General features: G+C 49.1%; 1 protein-coding gene across 1 annotated transcript in view; it reads left to right on the plus strand.

Moving 5' to 3' along the window:
- The first annotated feature begins 6 nt into the window (after positions 1 to 6).
- GATAD2A (GATA zinc finger domain containing 2A) overlaps positions 7 to 9,521 on the plus strand; it is a 128,256-nt gene continuing 118,741 nt past the window's right edge. The window contains exon 1 of the mRNA XM_011925874.1: positions 7 to 86. The gene's annotated coding sequence lies outside the window, so the exon portion shown is untranslated. The remainder of the gene's footprint in view (positions 87 to 9,521) is intronic.

Raw genomic sequence — 9,521 nt, forward strand, 5'->3', positions numbered from 1 at the left:
GGGACGCCACAGGACCTGACCGGACTGCGCCGCCCGAGGTCGTTCCGTGTCCCGGCCGCCGTCGGCGAGGGCGCCGAGCAACTTCGGTGAGTAAGGGGCAGGCGCCGCTGGCGGGTCCCCGGCTTCCGGTGCCCCGGGCTCTCTGGGGCTTCCGCTTCTCCCGCACTACCTTCGCCGAGCGGACTCCCTTCTCCACAGGACCTCCCTCTCAGGGGAGCCTCCTGCTCTGGGCCCCCCTCCTCTCTAGGAGACCCCGTCTCTTTAGGGGACCCTCGCCTCTCTTGGGGACCCCCATCTCTCCAGGCAGGGGACCCCGCTTCTCTAGGGGAACCCTGCCTCTCTAGAGGCTCCCTGCCTTTCTAGAGGACCCCACCTCTCTAGAGGATCCCCACCTCTCCAGGGGACCCCGTCTCTCTAGAGGATCACCGCCTCTCTAGGGGACCTCGTCTTTAGGGAACCCCCGTCTCTCCGAGGGGAGCCCTGTCTCTAGGCGACCCTGCTTCTCTAAGGGAGTCCCCCTTATCAGGGGCTCCCCTGCCTCTCTGAGGACCCCTGCTGGAGGGAACCCCCACATCTCTGAGGAATCCTGCCTTTGAGAGGAACTAACTCCCTTCTTTGGGGATCCCCAACTCTTTGAGGATTCCCGCTTAGCTGAGGGGACTCCCTTCTTCGAGGGTCCCTCTACTTTTCTCAGGAACCCACCCCTTTGAGGGACCCCTGCCTCCCTAGGGACCCCCTCCTATCTGAGGACCCCTGCCTCTGAGGGGAGTCCCTTTCTCTGAGGGACCCCTGCCTCTTTGAGGGGAATCCCCATCTGAGCGACCCTCTGCCTCTCTGAGGGTCCCCCCCTTTCTCTGAGGGGCCCTGGCCTCTCTAAGACCCTATCCTCACTCATCTAAGGAGACCCCTGCTTCTATTAGGCTATACTTTCTCTGAGGGATCCCCCACCTTTTGTGGATTCCTGGGGAATCCCTTCTTCCCTGGGGGACCCCTCTTTTATGAAGACATTCCAGCTTCTCAGAGGAAGTCCTACCTCTCTGTAGGAACCTCCCCACCCCTGCTTCTCTGAGCTGTGGTCCTACTTTTCTGACTTGTCCCCCTTTATTTTATTTTTTTGGAGACAGAAAATCTCACTCTGTCGCCCAGGCTGCAGTGCAGTGGTACCACCTGGGCTTACTGCAACCTCTGCCTCCCGGGTTCAAGCAACTCTCCTGCCTCAGCCTCCCGAGTAGCTGGGACTATAGGCACCTACCACCATGCCCGGCTAATTTTTGTATTTTTGTAGAGAGGGGATTCCATCATGTTGGCCAGGCGGGTCTCGAACTCCTGACCTCAGGTGATTCACCCACCTCAGCCTCTCAAAGTGTTGGGATTACAGGTGTGAGCCACCACGCCTGGCCCCCCTACTTTTTTGATGAGTGCCTTCACTTTCCTGAGGGGGTCCCCCACTTCTTTGAAATGCCCATCTGACCGGATCATTAGTTATTTGAGGTATACCCCTACTTTACCAGCATCCTACTTTTCTATTTCTTCTATACTCTATGGATACTGCAGTTTTCTGAGGGGTCCCTGGTATCTCCCCTTAACTTGAGATATCCCACTCCTGTAGGCTCCTCAAGTCTCTGAAGTATGTCTCCCCTTTTCCAAGATATCCCTTTTCCTGATGGGAGACACTGGATCTCTTCACTTCTCTGTGGGGTCTGTCTGAATTCCAGGGGGTTCCCTCCCACTTGCCTGAGAGTATTCCCTCTTACTAGAGGCTTTCCTCCTGATTTTCTAAGGGAGAAACTCTTTATTTATCCTTGGAGCACTCATATGAAGCTTCTCCTCTTTCTGTCTGTGGCACCCACTTCCCCCAGCTGTGGAGGAAGAGAGCAGAAATGTACCCCTCCTTCAGTCTTTGTTGCCACTCTAGGGGTATTCTCTGGACTTTTATTTCGGTTTCCAGGGGCCTGGAGGATTTTGTGGCTGGAGGGGAAAGTCGGGGACAGAGAGGCAAAAAGCATGATTTCCTCATGTCCCTCTAAGATCTGCTAGATTTAGGGGAGCAGGAGCTGCTACTAGATGACCACCTTAGTTACTCAATTTTCCAGTTGTGGGGCCATCACAGTGTTGTCACGCCTTTGTGACGACAAATGGGACAAGAGAGAAACATTGTATCCCCATTATCACACTGTCAAGCTGTGGGAGTGACCCACTTCCTGTCCCATCCCTCAGTCCTCCCTCTGCATACTATAACTTAACTTTCCCTCCCCCTGCTGAAAAACATCAAAATGAAAAGGAGAAGAAAACTCTCCTTTATCTCTTCCTGTTGCATTTTCTCTCCCAAGATCCCCTGATTCAACCCTTGATCAAATAGGATCCCTAGTTCATAGGCCACTTTGGTTGGAAAGACAGAACAAGAAGCAGGAAATGGGTCACCTTAGATCCAGAAACAGGGGAAGGGAGGCAAGGGACAGGATTTCTGTAAGTTTTAGGTGATTTTGGCCTGGCCCAAAAGGAACTTTTTACGTGGCGTTTACACATCTCATGTACTTTTTTTAATGGCCCACCCTGGATTCCAAGTTCAGTAGCTAATTTTATCTGCTTTGCCAAACGCAGAGCTCTGTGGAGCCCAAGTAGATGAATGCTGGCATTGAGAGATGGTCCAAAGGACAGGAATGAACTCAGTTTGAAACCTGAGTAACTTGTAACCACTTCGTGTCCACGCACCAGTCTCAAGCTAAAAACGTGGGGAGCGTTTGACTGAAGTGGAGTTCTGAAGTATGGGCTGCAGTAGTGTTTGCTTTAGCATTTCAACAAGTTCTTCCCTCTGACTCCACTGGAACTGCAGTTCACTTTACAGTTTGACTGAGGGCAGTCTCTCCTGTTCTTTTCTATCTGGGTCTTGCTTAATTTGAGTCCTTTGTGAAGACTCCTGCCGAGGCTATAATTTGAGTTCTAAATCTGTCGGTGGACCATGTGGACACAAGTTTCAACTCGAGCTATTTTCTTCTGGGGAGAAGTGCTTGGAGACTTTCCTGGGCCCTCTGCTACTGGGCTAAGTCAAGTCCAGGCAGGAGGCTGCTGCAGAATTAGTTGCTCTTCTCCTGCCTCTTCCTGGTCAGCTGTAGGCACTGCCCTCAGGGGAAGGGAAAGATGGTGGGGAGCTTGGGACTGAGATGAGGGTAGAGAAGTGCCTGAGGGTAGGGAAGTGCCTGCACGTATTTACTATTTTATTTTATTTTTTTGAGACAGGATCTCATTTTGTTACTCAGGTTGGAGTGCAGTGGCGCGATCTCGGCTTACTGCAACCTCTGCCCCACTGGCTCACGTGATCCTCCCACCTCAGCCTCTGAAGTAGCTGGGACCACAGGCGCATGCCATCACGCCTGGCTGTATTTTTGTATTTTTGGTAGAGACGGGGTCTCACCATGTTGCCCAGGCTACTCTCGAACTCCTGAGCTCAAGTGATCCACCCGCCTCAGCCTCCCAAGGTATTGGGATTATAGGCGTGAGCCACTGCGACTGACCTATTATTTTTAATAAAACCTGTAGGACCAGCAGATGGGATGTTAAAAAGGGAATGGACAACTTTGAAGTCAGAAGGACCTAGTTCAGATTCTGGTGCTGCCCTTCTTAGTTATGTGACCTTGGACAAGTGATGGCACAAAATTGGCATGTTATTAAATATTTGAGGGAACACATTGCTGTGAATGTGTGTCAGGGTGCTTATTGATGATGGGAGGTGCTTCCTAGATGGATGAATGAACGAATCTCAGGTAATAAACTGGAGGCGTACAGCACAGCTCCTGGCACAGGGTTGGTGTGCAGTAAAGGCTGCTTGTTGTGCTCATGAGATTAGGGTCCTGGCCTGGACTTCCAGACCAGAAAGCGCTTGATATTCTGCCAAGGCTAAAAATGTCCGAAGAGAAAGAAACTTGGTATGTCTCTTGGAAAACCCACTCCCCCACTGAGTCTCTTAGCAAGAGTTTTCTGTGTTCTGATACCAGATGTGAGATGGATTTGCTGTGTGGCAGGGCGTTTGTGTTTCTCTTGGCCTTGGCGTCTCCCCCTGTAAAATGGGGTAATTTGTGAATTAAGGGCAAGTAGGGAGATGTATTACTCTAATTAGACCACAGGCAAGATAGAAGATTATAATGAACTTGAAGAATTGTGGGAAGAAAAAAATAGATGAACTATGTACGCCTAAGGGATCATATGCATGTTATGAGACTGCTTGAGTGAGTGAGTCCAGCAGTTACCTGGTGAGTGATCTGTTCTTACACTTTAGAACCTTGAAAGAAGAGCCGTTCTTTCATTGTAATAGATCAGATTTGGGGACAAAAGACTGGGAAAGTGATGTACAAAGGCATTTGACGCCACACAATAATAGTACTTTGAGAGGGCCAGTGTGTGGCTTAGTGCCCACGAGGAGATCAGAATTCACCTCAAGCTCCCAAGGCCCAGAGGGCTGTGGAGATGCTAACTCAGCTTAGAGGCTGGGGCAGGGGTCGGGGGGCAGTGGAATAGAGGGGAGTGGACAGGACATTAAAAAAAATTTTTTTTTTAGAGGATTTTTTTCTTAACAATTAATGAAAGCCATAGAATCATGGCTAGTAAATTAGGCCCAGCCTTCTTCACTTACTAGTATGGGGACAGATGGCATTCTGCCCCTGACGGCTAAACCTAGGAGGAAATAATGGGTGAAAATCTGAGCTAGGCCCCTGGTGGGCTGCTCCTACGTTTGAAGAAAGGATTCTGGGTTTTTTTTGTTTGTTTGTTTTCTTCCTGGAAATAAACCCTCTCTCTTCCTCCTTCTCTCCTTTCTTTCTCTCTTTCATACACACATATACAGACATACACTGACTTTGGTATTTTTTTTTTTCTCTTTTTTGAGACGGAGTCTCGCTCTGTCGCCCAGGCTGGAGTGCAGTGGCCGGATCTCAGCTCACTGCAAGCTCCGCCTCCCGGGTTCACGCCATTCTCCTGCCTCAGCCTCCCTAGTAGCTGGGACTACAGGCGCCTGCCACCTCGCCCGGCTAGTTTTTTGTATTTTTTAGTAGAGACGGGGTTTCACCGAGTTAGCCAGGATGGTCTCGATCTCCTGACCTCGTGATCCGCCCGTCTCGGCCTCCCAAAGTGCTGGGATTACAGGCTTGAGCCACCGCGCCCGGCCTGACTTTGGTATTGAAGCAAATAAATATCCATCAATCTTAAATTTCTTTCAGTTCTTTTAAGGACAGTTATTCCATTACATGGGAAAGGAGCAAAATTTATGATATTTAAAATATAAGAACTAAGGTAAACAACTTCAAAGGGATCACTCTCCCCTTTAAAATTATGCTATGTCTCTTATGTGCCACAGACTTCACTCTGGTGGATGGTGGCGCCACCACCACGTCTCTATCTAACAGGAAGTTTTTTAAACTTATTTTTTTTTTACTTGAAGGATCCTTACAGCAATAAAAAACCTTGGATAGTTAGAAATGATATTGATCTAGGTACATTTATTAGATGTAATGTAATGTGGTTATCTGTTGGTGGGCAGGTCCGAAAGGCATGTGGGTCCAAACACTGCCCAGCTTCTAACTCTGGACGGTAAAAACTGTTGATTTATGGAACTGAAATAGCTAGGGAAGTCAGGGTTTCCTTCCTGTTGGAGACAGCACTGGGGGCATTAAATCCCTGTGGGATCTTGATGATAAGAAATAAACTGACCTCTTTTGGAATTGGGAAATAACTACTGTGTCAAGTGATTCCATCTAAATGAATGGATGGTGTTATTTTTGATTTCTAGTATTAAGTTTGACTTCATCCTCTCTGCAACTTGACTGCCTTTGTTTATACTGTTGTGTCTTTTGAATAAGAGTTTTTCCTTTTCTTTCTTTTTCTTTTTTTGAGACAGAGTCTTGTGCTCTGTCACCCAGGCTGGAGTGCAGTGGTACAATCACAGCTCACTGCAGCCTTGACTTCCAGGCTCAAGTGATCCTTCCACCTCAGCCTCTTGAGTAGTTGGGACTACAGGCACGCACCACCATGCCCGGCTAATTTTGTATTTTTTGTAGAGACCGGGTCTCGCTATGTTTCCCGGGCTGGTCTTGAACTCCTGGGTTTGAGTCATTCTCTCACTTTGGCCTCCCAAAGTGTTGGGATTATAGGTGTGAGCCACAGTGCCCAGCCCAAGTTTATTGTGTTTCTTTTTTTTCAGACGGAGTCTCGCTCTGTCACACAGGCTCGAGTGCAGTGGTGCGATCTTGGCTCACTGCAACCTCTGCCTCCTGGCTTCAAGCAGTTCTCTGTCTCAGCCACCCAAGTAGCTGGCATTACAGGCACCCACCACCATGCCTGGCTAACTTCTGTATTTTTAGTAGAGACGGGGTTTCACCATCTTGGCCAGGCTGGTCTCGAACTCCTGACCTTGTGATCCACCTGCCTCAGCCTCCCAAAGTGCTGGGATTACAGGCATGAGCCACTGCTCCTGGCTATGTTTTTTTTATTTATTTATTTATTTTTATTTTTATTGAGACAGAATCTTGCTATATCATCCAGGCTGGAGTGCAGTGGCACGATCTTGGCTCACTGCAACCTCTGCCCCCTGGGTTCAAGCCATTCTCCTGCCTCAGCCTCCCCAGTAGCTGGGATTACAAGTGTGCACTACCGTGCTCAGCTACTTTTTGTGTTTTTAGTAGAGACAGGGTTTCACCATGTTGGCCAAGCTGGTCTTGAACTCCTGACCTCATGAACTGCCTGCCTCAGCCTCCCAAAGTGCTGGGATTACAGGCGTGAGCCACTGCGCCTGGCCAAGTTTATTCTTTTAAATTGGCTTATAAGGGGCCAGGCGCAGTGGCTCACACCTGTAACCCTAGCACTCTGGGAGGCTGAGGCAGGGGATCACTTGAGGTCAGGAGTTTGAGACCAGCCTGGCCAAAATGGCGAAAGCCTGTCTACTAAAAATCCAAAAATTAGCTGGGCGTGGTGGCGCACGCCTGTAATCCCAGCTACTCAGGAGGCTGAGGCACAAGAATGGCTTGAACCTGAGAGACAGAGGTTGCAGTGAGCTGAGATCAGGCCCAAAAAAAATTTTTTTTTTGACTTATAAGGGACAAGTGAACACTCAAATAAGAGCTTTACTTGTGTGGCCATAAGGTATGGTGTGTGTGTTTTCTAGTGCAATTTACATTACATTAAAAATTAGAAAGTGTTAAATTTTTTGGCCCATATAGCTTCCTATGCCAACAAATAATTCAGGAGCAAACATTTTCATGCCTAAGATAAAACGTTTTCATGCTCGGTGAGGGGATTCTGGCAGTAAGCAGGACTGACACAGTTGGCTTCCAGGAACATACATCTTAGTTGCAGACAAATAAACAAGCAAATGAATGAAAGAATATTGTGAGGTTTCTTGAGAATATCCCTAAGTGCTGCAGCTACCCTCATTGGGAGCTTCAGGTGGAGTTCCTTGGAGGTGTAGAAGTGAAACCTCACTACCTCTTTTAATTTCCTCACTGGGCTCCTGTTTCCTTTTTTTTTTTTTTTTTTTTTTTTGAGACGGAGTCTTGCTCTGTCGCCCGGGCTGGAGTGCAGTGGCCCGATCTCAGCTCACTGCAAGCTCCACCTCCCGGGTTCACGCCATTCTCCTGCCTCAGCCTCCTGAGTAGCTGGGACTACAGGCGCCCGCCACATCGCCCGGCTAGTTTTTTGTATTTTTAGTAGAGACGGGGTTTCACCGAGTTAGCCAGGATGGTCTCGATCTCCTGACCTCGTGATCCGCCCGTCTCGGCCTCCCAAAGTGCTGGGATTACAGGCTTGAGCCACTGCGCCTGGCCCTCCTGTTTCCTATCTCTAAAAGGAGAAAGAAATTATGGCATTTTCCTACTTGATTGTTGGCGATAGTTGATTCATGACCACTGTGATTGTAATCTTGGAGAAACAGAGAGAAACTAGAATGGTCATGGTAGGGGTATTTTCAGGTTTGTCTTTCTTTCTTTCTTTTTTTTTTTTTTTGGAGACAGAGTCTTCCTCTGTCGCCCAGGCTGGAATGCAGTGACTCGATCTCGGCTCACTGCAACCTCCACCTCCTGGGTTCAAGTGATTCTCCTACTTCAGCCTCCCTAGTAGCTGGGATTACAGGCAACTGCCACCACGGCTGGCTAATTTTTTGTATTTTAGTAGAGATGAGTGTTTCACCATGTTGCCCAGGGTGATCTGGAACTCCTGAGCTCCAGCAATCCTCCCGCCTTGGCCTCCCAAAGTGCTGGAATTACAGGCGGGAGCCACCATGCCTGGCTGAGTTTGCCTTTCTTGAAGTCAGTGGTGGTGTGTTTTTGGAATCCTGGGGCATTTCTTCATGGCAATGCTTATTACACAAAGTGATAAACCGCTCTGAAAGCTCTTCCCTTGTTGAAATCTTAAAAACATTCAGATAAGCTGGGGCTGCCTGGGTGTTGGTGGTGGTTTAGGAATGATGAGATTTCCAGTAGATGACTGCTTTGTTGTGTATTGGTAGACTCTTGGTGCATGGATTTCCCTCTGCTTAGGCTTTCCTCTTTTTTTTTTTTTTTTTTTTTTGAGGTGGAGTCTCGCTCTGTTGCCCAGGCTGGAGTGCAGTGGTGCGATCTTGGCCCACTAAAACCTCTGCCTCCCAGGTTCAAGCGATACTCCTGTCTCAGCCTCCCGAGCAGCTGGTATTACAGGTGGCACACTGCCATGCCTGGCTAATTTTTTGTATTTTAGTAGAGATGGGGTTTCACCATGTTGCCCAGGCTGGTCTCGAACTCCTGAGCTAAGGCAATTCACCTGCCTTGGTCTCCCAAAGTGCTGGGATTACAGGCGTGAGCCACCGCTCCCGGCCTAGGCTTTCCTCTTACACTGGGACTGGGAAGATGCTGTTTACACTTTTTTATGTTGGGCAAGGCTGGAAGTCTTAGATGTGATAGGTGCTTTTCTTAACTAAGTGTATCTGCGAGAGGTGGGACCCGAGAGCAAGGCGGGATATTCATTTTGGGCACAGCCTTGAGGGCAAGAGGGAGGCTGTTAGAAGGAGAGTTTCTGGTTGTCTTTTTTTTTTTCCTTCCACCCAAGTTCTGACTCTGGAGGTGGAGAGGCAGGCCTAGGCCGGAAGTGGGCGTGGAAAAGTAATGCAACTGTGCATGTGACCAGGCTCCCACCTCTGGGCTCTGCTGCCCTTGGGAAGTGGATGCTTGCTCCCTCCTAACTTCCTGTTCTCCCTTCTTACAGGCAGAGTTCTTGGGCTCCAAGTTGAGCACAGAAAATACGTTCAAGGCTAGGCGTGGTGGCTCACACCTGTAATTCTAGCACTTTGGGAGGCCAAGGCAGGCGGATCATTTGAGCCCAGGAGTTTGAGACCTGCCTGGCTAACATGGCAAAACCCCGTCTCTACTAAAAATGTAAAAACTACCTGGGTGTGGTGGTATGCACCTGTAATCTCAGGTACTCTGGAGGCTGAGGCAGGAGAATCACTTGAACCCAGGAGGCGGAGTTTGCAGTGAGCTGAGATTATGCCACTGCACTCCAGCCTG

The sequence above is a fragment of the Colobus angolensis genome, unplaced genomic scaffold (assembly GCF_000951035.1).
Source record: "Colobus angolensis palliatus isolate OR3802 unplaced genomic scaffold, Cang.pa_1.0 Scaffold66, whole genome shotgun sequence".
Taxonomy (NCBI): Eukaryota; Metazoa; Chordata; class Mammalia; order Primates; family Cercopithecidae; genus Colobus; species Colobus angolensis.